Raw genomic sequence first — 13308 nt, forward strand, 5'->3', positions numbered from 1 at the left:
ACCCAGGCATGTGAGCAGGCATTCCAGAAGCTTAAAGAAGCTTTGGGAGGACCCTCTGTGTTAGTCAGTCCAGATTACAGCAAACAATTTCTTGTGCAGGTGGATGCTTCAAACCATGGAGTGGGGGCTGTATTTAGCCAGATTTCTTCAGAGGAAGAATAGCACACAGTGGTTTATCTCAGTTGTAGGCTCCAACTCAGGGAGGAATGCTATGCAGCTGTAAAAAAGGAATGTCTAGCCATAGTGTGGGCACTGCAGAAACTTCAGTCTTATCTGTATGGAATGAAATTCACAGTTGTGACAGATCACAACCCCCTGACATGGTTAAACAGAGCCAGCCAGCAAAATGCCAAGTTGCTAAGATGGAGCCTGGAGTTGCAAGCATATGATATGTCAGTGCAGCACCACAGTGGGGTTAGCAATGCCAATGCAGATGGGCTCTCAAGACAGAAAATGGGGTAAGGTACAGTGAGATAGACCTAACCCTCTCAAGCTGTGTTTCTTAAGAGTCACTTGAAAAACTAGCTTGAGTTCTCCGGGGGTGGGGTGTGAAGGCTGCCAGCCTAGCCAAAGAGAATTTTATAGATAACTGTATCATTTGTAAATATCAATGTAAGACACAGGCTTGTTGTCTTAAATGAAAAAAAAAAACTGCTGTTAGATGTGGAACTGAAAAAATGTGACAACAGTGCACTCTACTGACCACAGTAAAGCATGTGGTGACCCTTTGATGTAGACTGTGGTGCCAAAGTGTCTAGATGAAGAAATTCTTTCTATTGTTTTAGCCAAGAGTTACATTGCTAGATTTAAACATGCAAATGTATTTTTATTGCTCTGCTTCCTGACCAGCTGCAAGATAACAAAAGGAGATGTTAAGAATGCAAATGCAGTTTCTGTTAGCCTGAGAACCCAGGGAAGTGTGAATAATGATGTAATGTGAATCAAAACTGCAATTTCAATTTAAACAGAAAGAACCAGAGATAATAGGTTCATAGGTTCATATTTAGGCACTAGGTTATCTGCCCAAAGGCATTTATAAGCCTAGCCGGAATGTGTTTGCTTTCACCGCCCCCTTAGATTAGTTCCTTGTGCCTCTGTCCAGCAGAGCCACTGAAGTGATCCCCGGGGTAAACTTCCTGTTTCCCATCCACTCATCAAGGTTTCTCTTGAAGAGTGTTAGTGAGGAGCTCTGCTTAATGTAGATTGGAATCTTGTTTCAGAGCATGGAAAGTCTCTGGGACAGGAATATATCCCTCCAGCACATCCTATTTATTGTTGTGGTGAGGTTTAGATCACTAGAGCGTGTGGCTTGAGGGGATATGGTTTTCTTTAGGTGGAGCATGTCCATCAATTCTGGGTTGGACATGGCCTTGTATGTCAGGCAGAGATCACCTCTGAGTAGGCGGTATGCAACTGAGTACAGCTGGAGTTTCTACAATCAAGCTGCATAGGGCATCTGTTTGAGGCCAGTGATCCTCTTGGTGAGGTATTTCTGTGGTCTTTCCAGCTGTTGCAGGTGTCTTGTAAGGAACATCCCAAATGGGGCGTTGTACTCTATGATGGGTCTGATGAGTGATGCACAGAGGGGCACAATGACCTCTTTTGATCTGGATGCAAACCTTTTTGTGATTAGGTGGACCACATAGAAGGATTTTCTAACCACTTTGGCAATATGATTATCAAAGGAGAGCTTACTATGTACTTAGTTTCATAGTTTCATAGTATAGTACTAGGCTATATGCCCTGGGGCATTTGTAAGCCTAGCCATAGTGATGTGGCTTTTGCCACCCCATGAAATGGTACAAAAAATGTACAGAATAAATTTAGAATACTGTGCCTCTGTCTAGTAGTGACACAATGAAGGTCCCCTTATATAATATAATTAGTTTACTGTGACCCTGTCTAGCAGTGACACAGATGTGACCCCTGGGCTAAACTTACAATCTCCCATCCACTCATCAAGATTTCTCTTGAAGAGAGTCAGTGAGGGGCTCTGCCTAATACAAACTGGGATCTTGTTCCAAAGCATGGGAAGCCTCTGGGTTATGAATCTATCCCTCCAGCATGTCCTATTCATACTTGTGCCGAGATTTAAGTCTTTAGCTCTCGTGGTCCTGATGGACTTGGATTTTTTGAGGTGGAGCATGTCCATCAGATCCTGATTGGACATGGCCTTGTACGTCAGGCAGAGATCACCTCTGAGCAGGCGGTATGCTACTGAATAGAGCTGAAGTTTCTTTAGTCTGGCAGAATAAGACATATGTTGGAGACCCTTGATCCTCTTGGTGAGGTAATTTTGTGGTCTCTCCAGCTGTTGCAAATGCTGGGTGAGGTACATACCAAATGGGGCATTGTACTCAATCATGGGTCTGATGAGGGAGGAATATAGGGGTACAATGACATCCTTGGATCTGGATGTGAATCCCTTCATGATGAGGTGTGCAAGGTAGAATGTTTTTCTAACCACTTTGGCAATGTGGGTATCAAATGAGAGGTCGCTGTCGACTTGGGTCCCTAGGTCTCTGATTACTTTTTCCATACTCAGTGGGTTGCTGTCTATGTGATAATTTGTGGGTACTTTGTTTTTCCAAAAGGGGATGACTATACATTTTTTGGCATTTAGTTTAAGGCCGTGACTCCGGCACCAGTTGTCCATTTCTGTGAGGCCTTTTTGTAGCATGTGTATGTCTGCTGGTGTATCGACTATGGTGCCTAGTTTGCAGTCATCTGCGAACTTTGTCAGCCACAGCCCTCCCATGTTTGCTTTAACATCTGAGAAATAAATGCCGAACAAGAGGGGTCCCAGGACAGATCCCTGTGGGACACCACTTGTGACTGGCTTTGAGTCTGACATTGCTCCAGCGATTTTAATTTTATGGGTTCTGTCCTTTAGCCAGTTTGTAACCCATCTAGTGACATAAGGGTTTACTTTTAAGCTGTTGAGCTTATCTATGATGCCTGAGTGGGGTATTGTGTCGAAGGCCTTATCCAAGTCCAGGTATGCTGTATGGACTGCTTTGCCCTCGTCAATGGCTCTAGTGACTCTTTTGAAAAAGTCAACCAGGTTTAAAAGGCAAGATCTGCCCTTTACAAAGCCGAACTGGGTGGGGTCAAGTGTCTGTAGGTCCCCTATGTCTCTGTTTATGAGTTCCATAATGATTCTTTCCATAGCTTTGCAGACCAGGCTGGTTAAGCTTATGGGGCGGTAGTTTCCAGGGTCTGTAGAGGCACCCCCTTGTGGAGTGGGATCACTGTTGCTGTACGCCAGTGTTCAGGTACATATCCCAAAGTAAGGCTAAGGTTAAATAGCATTTTTATGTGTGGGTTTAGCTCCTCTTGGAGTTCACGTAACACGCAACCCGGGATACCGTCAGGTCCCATTGATGCTGTGTTTTTGCTTTGTTTAGGCGGTTCTCACTTGGACATCTGAGATGACAGGAGATTACATTCAGCTGGCATAAGTATTTCTTCTTTTTGGGGGTGAAGGAGGGAGAAATTTGCACTGAACCTGTCAGCCAGAATGTTGGCAATATCTGTGGGTTCAGTGTATTTTTATTGTTGTGAACCAACTCTGAGCATATCTGAGGGTTTCCATGCCCAGGTTTCTAACATAGCTGAAGAAGGCTTTGTGGTTATCTTTAGTGTCCTTAGCGATTTTTCTCTCAAAGTTGGCCTTGGATGTTTTATGAGAGAACGTAGTTTTCTGCTAATGTTGATCAGAGATGTCTTCCCTTCATGGGATTTTGCTCTGACGTCCAGTAGCTTCCTTCTTTTGTTATACAATTTGTTTATGGCTGAGGTCCACCAGACAGGATGCTTACCTTTGGTGGAGAGGGACTTGGATTTGTTTGGGATTGCATGATCCATGCATTCTTGGAGATGTCCATAGAAAGTATTTGTGAAGGATTCGGCATTGTGGGATGTGGTATCCACTGGCACAGTGGGCTTAAAGGATACCATCTCAGTCTTAAGAAGAGTGAAGTCTGCTTTTGAGAAGTTTTTCACTGTGGTCTTTTGTGCTGGGGTGGAGGTGGGATATGTATATCCAGGGTGATTAGTTTGTAGTCAGATCTCACTAGTGAGGGTATACTTCGTGTGGAGCATTTTGTCCCCATGTTTGTGATGATCAGGTCTAGTATATTATCTCCCCTAGTGGGAGAGGTGACTAATTGTTCCAGTGCATTTGAATTTATGAATTCCAGGAACCTTTGGGCTAGGGTATTAGGGCTAGAATAATGTACCCAATCTATGTTTGGGTAGTTGAAGTCTCCCAGTATGATGGTATTTTGTGATACATTCATATCCTCCAGTGTCTTCAGGAAGGCTGAGTGGGGTTCTTGAGATTGGGAGGGTGGTCTGTAACATGCTACCAGTTGTATAGCAGTTTTGCCTATGGTTAGTTGCACCTGTATGGTCTCTGATGCTTCATGTGTTGCTACTAACCTGGAGGTGTGGGTGTCCTTGATGAATATGGACACTCCCCCTCCGTTTGTGGTTCGGCCTGGGTTTTGGGGCTGAAAAGCATGATACGAGGTATAGCCTGGTAGTGCTGGGGTGCTCTCAGGAGCCTTGATTCAGGTTTCAGTTACTGCACAGACGTCGATGTTCTCCATGCTGAGGAGTGCATCAAGTGCCTGCATCTTGAGATTTAGACTTCTGGCGTTGAGCAGCATTACCCTTAGTTTTTTTCCATTATTGTTTTCTAAGGAGGTGGGTTTGTCTTTTGAGCCTTGCCTAAAGAAGGCACTATGGGGGTGGCAAGAGCCTTAGCCAATATCCGGAAGCCCAGTGGTGACAGGTGTAAGCCATCCCTTGCGAAGCAGCGTGGCTTGTCCAACATGTCATCCCAGGCAGACAGACATTGGATCCCCTTAGAATGACACCAGTACTTGAGCCAATTGTTAAAGCTGATCATCTTGTCTTTGTATTGTGGTATCATTCTTGGTGAGGGCAAGATGCTGTTCAGGGTCAGGGTTATACCAGCCTGGGCTACATAATCGGAGATCTCCTCTACGTCTCTTTTCATGTAGTTCAGGGAGGTACGTCTCAGGTCATTCACACCAGCATGGACAATGACGGAGTCATATTTGTACTTGCTTTGGAGTGACTTGAGTGCGTGTTTTATGTGGCGGATCCTAGCTCCCGATAGACAGCTCACAGTCACCTTCTCCTTGTTCAGCCTGGTCAGCGGGACATCAGTGTGTCTGACTATAGAGTCACCTATTACTAGTGTATCAGGCAAGGTGTTTGGCCTTAAGGGGTGTGATTGGTTGACACACTGATTTATTGAAGTATTTGTTGCATGTGTTTTGTTTTGAGGTGGTGGATTTTTGGATGTCTGCTTTGGGAGCCTCTGTTGTTTTGGTAAGTTTTTTATTAGAGCCTTCGAGTATGTCTTTGTGTTTTTATGTGTTTGGTTTGCAGTTGTGGTAGGTCTATGTGGGACTGGGATTGTTGTGTGTGTGGTTGCCATCTCCTCCTGTCTGGTCATGCCAGCCCTGAGTTGAGAGAGTTCAGCCTCTAGTTTGGCTATATAGTTGCATCTCTCACATGTATTTGTGTTTGTTGGGAGGAGGAGAGGGTTGTCTGTGTACATGAGACAATTGTAGCATTGTCTCAAGATACCCAGATTGACCAGCTGAACTGGAGACGCCAGTAATCTACCACTCGACATGCTAGAACAGTATAAGGGAGTGCTGTACCTTTAAGGGAAGTGGATATTCACAGGGGTGGTAAGTAGATGTAGTGCTTTACTTAGTACGAGAGTGCTTACTTAGTAGAGAAGTATTGAGAACAAGTGCTAGGCTTATAATAGAGTAAGTAGTCTGGTTATACTAAGAGTAGAGATTCCTTAAGGGAAAATTTGAAGAGCAGACTTGGCGAAGCCAGAAAAAGTTTAACCTTGTTTAACCGGCACTGCGCTATGTGCACAACCGCGCAAAGCCATGCAAACACAGATTTTAAACAGTGAACTACAAAAGAGCTAGAAATGGTCCAAAACAACCAATTACTACAGCTTCTTGTGCTGAGGTCACTACCTACAGGGACAGGTAGGCTGCTCAAGGCTCCCCACTCCCACTGGTGAGCAAAGAAACTTCCTTCTATCCAAGTAAGGTAATGGACAACGCAGGAACTACACCACAGCCCAGAATACAGCAATGCCTGTAAACTGGTCTAAACTAGTCGAGGAGAGGCGGGAAAACAAGGATTATTTTTTTGTTTTTTTGGTAGAAACACACAGAAAATGCAGAGACAATGATAAATTAGTTACACAGGCTAGCACACTTTAGTGGGCAGCCTCCACAGTTAAATTAAGCAAACAAACAAACAAACTTTCGATCAAATTCGACTAAAATGTAACTTTAAGTGCAGATTTTAAAATAATGCAGCAAACAGTTAAAAAACAGTTCAAACTTGGGTCCTGAGATCCCTTATTTCATCTTCTGTATTTAGGTGACTACCACCTATGTGGTAATTTCTGTGTACTTTGTTTTTTCAAAGGGGATGATGATGCACTTTTTGGCATTTAGCTTGAGGCCATGGTTTTGACACCAGGTATCTGTCTCAGTGAGACCCTTTTGGAGGATGTCTGTGTTAGCCAGAGAGTCAATTATAGCCCCTAGTTTGCATTGTCTGCGAACTTGGTCAGCCATAGTCCTCCTGTGCTTGCCTGTACCTCTGAGAAGTATATGCCGAAAAGGAGGTGTCCTAGGACTGAGCCCTGGGGAACGTTACTTGTAACCAGTTTAGAGTCAGACCTAGCTCCCACAACTCTTACCATGTGGGTTCTGTCCGTGAGCCATTTGACAACCCATCTCATGATGTAGGGGTTTATGTTCAGGCTGGTGAGGTTGTCTATAATACCAGAATGGGGAATAGTGTTGAAGGCCTTTGCGAGGTCTAGGTAGGCTGTGTGGACCACCTTTCCCTCATGAATAGCCTTGGTAACTGTCTCAAAGATGTCCACCAGGTTTATGAGGCATGATCTGCCCTTAACAAAGCCAAACTGGGTAGGGTCCAATGTTTGGAGGTTTCCAATGTCTCTGTTAATGAGATCCATGATGATGCACTCCATAGCTTTGCAGACCAAGCTAGTCAAGCTTATAGGGTGATAGTTCCCAGGGTCTGTTGTGGCTCCAACTTTGTGGAGCAGAATAACCATGGCTGTGTGCCACTATATGGGCATGTAGCCTGTGGAGAGGCTGAGTTTGAACAGTGTGTTTAGGTGAGGGGTTAGTTCATCTTTCAGCTCATGAAGGATGCAGCCTGGGACACCATCAAGTCCGATTAATGCTGTGTTTTTGGCTTTGGAGAGGGCTGTTTTAACCTGAGTGTCTGTGATTTCAAGGGCACTACATTCTTCTGGTATGGTTATGGGCTCTTTTGGGGGTGAGAGAGTGGTGACGTTTGCACTGAACCTGTCTGCCAGGATGTTGGCAATATCAGTCGGTTCAGTGTATTTTGTGCCATTCTGCACTAACTCCAAGCAGATCTGGAAATTGCCACTTAGATTCCTGACATAGCTAAAGAATGTCTTGTGGTTATCTTTGGAGTCCTTGGCAATTTTTCTTTTGAAGCTAGCCTTGGATGATTTTATGAGGGATCATAGTTTCTTGTTGATACTGATCAGGGATGTCTTCCCCACTTGGGATTTTACTCTTTTCTGTACTAGTTTCCTCCTTCTATTGTATAGCTTGTTTATGGCAGGGGGTCCACCAGACTGGTTTCCTTTTCTTGGAAGAGTGACTCTTGGTTTTGCTAGGGATAGCACAATCCACGCATTCTTGAAGGTGCCCTTAGAGTGCATTAGTAAAGGATTTTACAGCTTGGGCAGCATTATCCTTTAGCATGGGGGATGTGAAACTTTCCACTTCGGTCTTAAGTAATGTGAAATTTGCTTTTGAAAAGTTTTTCACAGTGGTTTCTTTGACTGGGGGTGGGGGTGGAATGTGGATATCCAGAGTCATTAGTTTATGGTCAGATCTAACCAGCAAGGGGTTGACCTCAGGTGTGGAACACCGGTCACCCATGTTGGTGATAACTATGTCCAATATGTTGTCACCGCTGGTGGGGGTGTTCACCAGTTGATCCAGGGTGTTTGAGTACATAAATTCTAAGAAATGTTGGGCAAGGGAGTTAGTACTTGAGTAGTTCTCCCAGATAATGTCTGGGTAATTGAAATCACCCAATATCAGGGTGTTTGGTAGGACTTTTATGTTTTTTAGTGTTTCCAAAAATGTGGAATGGGGGTCCTGGGACATGGTGGGTGATCTGTAGCAAGCTACAATTTAAATTGCAATTCTGCCCATTGTTAGTTGCACGTGGATGATCTCTGAAGCATTGTGCTGTGCTACTAACCTGGAGGTGTTGGTATCCTTGATGAATATGGATATGCCCCACCTTTTGTATTTTGGTCCACATTTTGTGGCCAAAATGTATGGTATGAGTTGTAGCCTGGTAGTGCTGGGGTGCTCTCTGAAGCCTTCAACCAGGTTTCTGTTACTGCACATATATCGATTTTCTCCATACTGAGGAGTGCCTTGAGTGCGTGCATTTTGAGGTTTAGACTTCTGGCATTGAGTAGCATTAACCTCAGTTTTTTGTTACTTGTGCTATTTACGGAGGTGGGTTTGCCTTTTGAGCCTTGCCTAAAAAAGGCACTATGGGGGTGGCAAGATCCTTGGCCAGTATTCAAAAGCTTAAGGGTGACAGGTGCAAGCCGTCTCTAGCGAAGCAGCGTGGCTTGTTGAGCATGTCATCCCAGGCTGACTGACACTGGATCCCCTTTAAATGACACCAGAAGCTTAGCCAATTGTTGAAATTGATAATTGTTTCTTTATACCATGGTGTCATTCTTGGTGAGGGCAGGATGCTAATCAGGGTCAGGGTCATACCGGCCTGGGCTACGTGATCAGAGAGCTCCTCCATGTCTCTTTTCATGTAGTCCACAGAGGTACGGCTCAGGTCATTCACACCAACATGGACAATGACAGAGTCGTATTTGTACTTGTTCTGGAGTGACCTGAGGGCTTGTGTTATGTGGCATATCCTGCCACCTGACAGGCAGCTAACAGTAACCTTCTCCTTGTTCAGCCAAGTGAGTGGGACATCAGTGTGCCTGACTATAAAGTCACCTATTACAGGTGTATTGGGTATGTTATTTTGTCTTAAGGGCTGTGATTGCGTGGCACATTGGTTTTGTGAAGTATGTGTTTCATGGTTTGTGTTAGGGGTGGAAGTTGCTTGGATGTTTGCTTTGGAGGTCTCTGTTGCTATTGCAGAGTTTTATTTAGAGTCTTAAGTATTTTTGTCTTGACTATCCAACTCATCAGCACTCTGCCTGTTTCTTATGTAAGTTTATCTTAGACTTGTATTTTCTCTTAGGAAATAGCTAGAAACTAGAAAGATTAGACTAAATGTTTTTGTGTGATGTCAGAACTGTACTACTGAATTATTTTAAGTATTTCTCTGTGATCTTTGAACTCTTGACTAGCACTGTATAGTAAGAAGTATTGTGCTTTTATTATTTATTATTAAATATTTTAAAACCTTTCAACTGTGGCTGTTTTTGTGTAGAGATAAGTTAAGCTCTAAGAGTACATTGCATGTATATAAGGATCCTGTACCAAGTCACTGTAATAAGCCTTGACTGTTTAGTTATGCTACCAATTGGATAATAATATTGCACAGTAATAATTGGACACCCTTTTAAGGGCCTTTGGGTAGCTGATAAATATTAGCTGGGTGGTGGCATTGATTGCTACCGTATAGTCTGGGTAAAAGGGGCACAGCTGGAGAACCTGTGCCATCCTTCCCCAGAAGTGTCTGTGTGGTTGTATAAGCTCTTATCTCAAAGTGTGTGTGTGTCAGCTATTTGGGCAGGGACACAAAGCACTGGTTGGATAGAGAGGGTGCTGGAGATTTTAGCTTGCCCAGCTGGCCGAGATTTGGACCGTATAGCTGTGCCAGTGGGGAGTCTTATTGGGGACCTGGAGAGCAAGGGAGCGACCAGCCCCAGACTGACTGTGATCTCTGTGTGCTCTTAAGGAAAATTGCACTTTACTGTGTGAATTTGTTATTCTTTCCTCCTATATGAGACATTTTAGTGGTGAGGATTGAGGCTCCTTGATTGCTGGGCCAGGGCACAGGCATCACACAAGCCATCAGAGAAGTACAGAAGAATGAAGTATCAGCAAACAAGCCTTCACCATAGTAAAATCAAACTGAACCTGGGAAAGGAATCAGTATACAGACATATGTGCCTTAACCCACTACATAACATAAATATGTGAACTGGAGTACAGCAGTAAGCCCAGAAGTCAGGTGTAATTGTAATAGAGTGTTGAAGTCCCCAATAAAACACAAGGACCCCATACAGTGTACATAAACACGAACCATGGATACCAGGCATACATATAAGGTGTAATGAATGATAAATCAATGCCAAAAAGGAATTATAATGCAAAGTCTAATGTAAGCAACACTAAGCATTACACAGACCAGCTTAGAAGGTGTAAGCAATGTGTAGGATAGCTAGCTCAGTGTGCCCAGAGGTATACCCCTTTAAACAATGCCAACCCTAGGTAAGCAGGTTTGCCCACAGCCTAGCCTTTTCAAAACCAGCCAATCACAGAAAAGTGTGGGAAATCAGCCCTACTTAAACCCAAGGGGTGGGAATACATCTCATAACTGGTTGTAGCTTGCCCTTGCAGGCACCATGTCAGGAAGGGGAGAAGGTGTGCACTTTCGGGTGCAGCGCTGGTGTATCCAGGAGTCCAGAGTCATGGCAGGACTCCTTGTCAAAGACCATGATCAGAGACTGCTGCAGGGCCAGTACCAGGGCTCCCAATATAAGGCGTGACCTTACCAGTGCCACTGGCATACCCCAGACTGGTGAGCAGGTCAGGCATCACTATACTGACCTGAAGCAGTGTTAGGGGGACCTCTTGGAACAGTAGATCCAAGAGGCTACAGTGGCAGGGGATGTTCCAGTTGTGTGTAAGTATCACCCCTCTATTTGGGTAATAATTGCCAGCTCATGTATATCATGGATAGATATGGCTAAATATTCCTCTTATGTCCCCCACAGATGGAATGGAGTGGGCTGCGAACCAGGAGGCTCACATCAGTCGCCGGGCGAGGTTGTGACACGAGGCAGGTCAGTAATACTCATGCATTTACTATCAGAGGAAATAAAACTAAAAGTAGTAGTAAATCAATTGCATGTATATAACCTCTATTGTTCAAGGCAAGTACTGCATACACCAGAGAATATGGCAGGAAGAGTCTCATATAGTTAGTATATAAATAAAAGCATAATAGCCTGACAGTAAAGGTCTAACTGCTGGACTGCATGTGTATACTCTGGTATCATATGGTAATGTAGATTTGCAGTCATGTAATAGTACTGTTGTATTAAGCACTGTTACCCACACCGTGCACCATATATTGCATGTGTAGGAATGCCTGTATATGACTGGTGTAATACCCAAAGGCCATTTAGTACAGCTGAGAGACACACAAACAGAAAACAGGGAAAATGCAAAAAACAAAACCCAAATAACACATGCAACTGAGATGTGAACTGTTGTTTTTTTAGAACACACAGCCATGGTTCGAATCCTGCCAGTGGTAGTAGTCTGCATACAGAATCATACCCCACAACTGTACAGATATGTCCAGAATATCCAGTAAAGTGGCCCATATCTGTTGTCTATCGATCTGTCCCCCTGGGAAATCAGTGTGATGATCCCAGATGTATAGGCAGCAAACAGGAAATACAACTGATTGACACAAATCTATGAGTACAAAGGTGGCACACTAGCAGCTCCCCAAAACCTTATGAGACTAAGAAGCCACATATGTCGCATTTACACCCCACCTTTTCAAGCTGTATCCAGAGTGTGTACAGTAACAGAATGAGATTTATGTGCATAATAGTAATGTGGAATCTGGTACTGTGTGTGGGAGCATTCAAGTAGTGCTAACAAACATTCCCCCACAGGTCTGCCAGATACCAACACTGTGCCCAGAAATACAAGAATGATACCCTGTACTGGTACTGTTTACATTGGTACTGTATGGCATTGCGATTGATACAGTTGCTCTGAATAATGATAATAATGAGGTAGTACACATCACTGTCACCCACACTGTCCTACAAAATATAACTGTCTAGGAAATCTGTATAACAGTGTTCTAATGCAAGGTCAGAATGCAAAAGCACAGGGGATTAATAAGCAATATCTATATAGCAGATACAACTGTGATGGACAGTGTTTAAGTTGTAGCAGACACAGCCATGGTCTGAACCCTGGCAGTGGAAGTAGGCTGCATACAGAATCATACCCATAACGGTACAAATGAGGCCAGAATGTCCAGTATATGGGCCCATATCTGCTGCCTGTCCCCCTGTCCCTCTGGTAAGTCAGTGGGATGATCCCAGATGTTTAGCCAACAAACAGAGAATACAAGTGATTGTCAAACATCTGTGAGAACAAACCTGTCACTGTAGCAACCCCCGAAACAGCTAGGAGAGTAATAAACCACGTATGTCCTATCTACACCCCCATGTTGGCAAGCTATGACCAGAGTGTGTACAGTAACAGAGTGAGATGTGTGTGCATAATACTAATGTGTACTCTAGAACTTTGTGTGGTAACAGTCAGGTAGTGCTAATAATCATTGCTCCCACAGTTACGTTGGATACAAACACTGTGCTGAGAAATAAAAAACATTATAACCTGTACTGGTACTGTTCACTCTGGTATTGTATGGAATTGTGAGTGTTGCAGTTTCTCTGAATAATAAAGTATCACTGATCACTGTCACCCACACTGTGCTATATAATATAACTGTGTAGGAAACCATGTATATGTGTGTGTCAGGTCACTAAAGGCTGAAGAGGGGAATATTCTAGATATGTCCCGGCACACCTGCATGTGGTCAACACATGGCCAAAGTCTGTGCAGAAAGAGTTGGATAGCTATGTGCACAACATCAACCTGTAATCTGGAAGTATGCATAGAAACAATTAGTTAGTGTTAACAAACATTCCCTCCACAGGTATACCAGGTAAGAGGTGTATACTGCAAGTAAAACCAGTTCATGTATAATGATGACAGCCATATCACTGTCCAAACTAAGGCTATAGAGTAGTGTAGTAAGACTTGTAAGGTACAGTTAACAGCACTGACTAGGAAAGTAATGTGGACTACAGGAATATACTAGTTGCTAATTGGCATCCCCCCCACCATATCTCCAACAATAATCAACATACCCACCCCAACTGGTATGTAATGCCACCTG

The sequence above is a fragment of the Protopterus annectens genome, chromosome 2.part2 (genome assembly GCF_019279795.1).
Source record: "Protopterus annectens isolate FY-2018-M chromosome 2.part2, PAN1.0, whole genome shotgun sequence".
NCBI classification, from domain to species: domain Eukaryota; kingdom Metazoa; phylum Chordata; order Ceratodontiformes; family Protopteridae; genus Protopterus; species Protopterus annectens.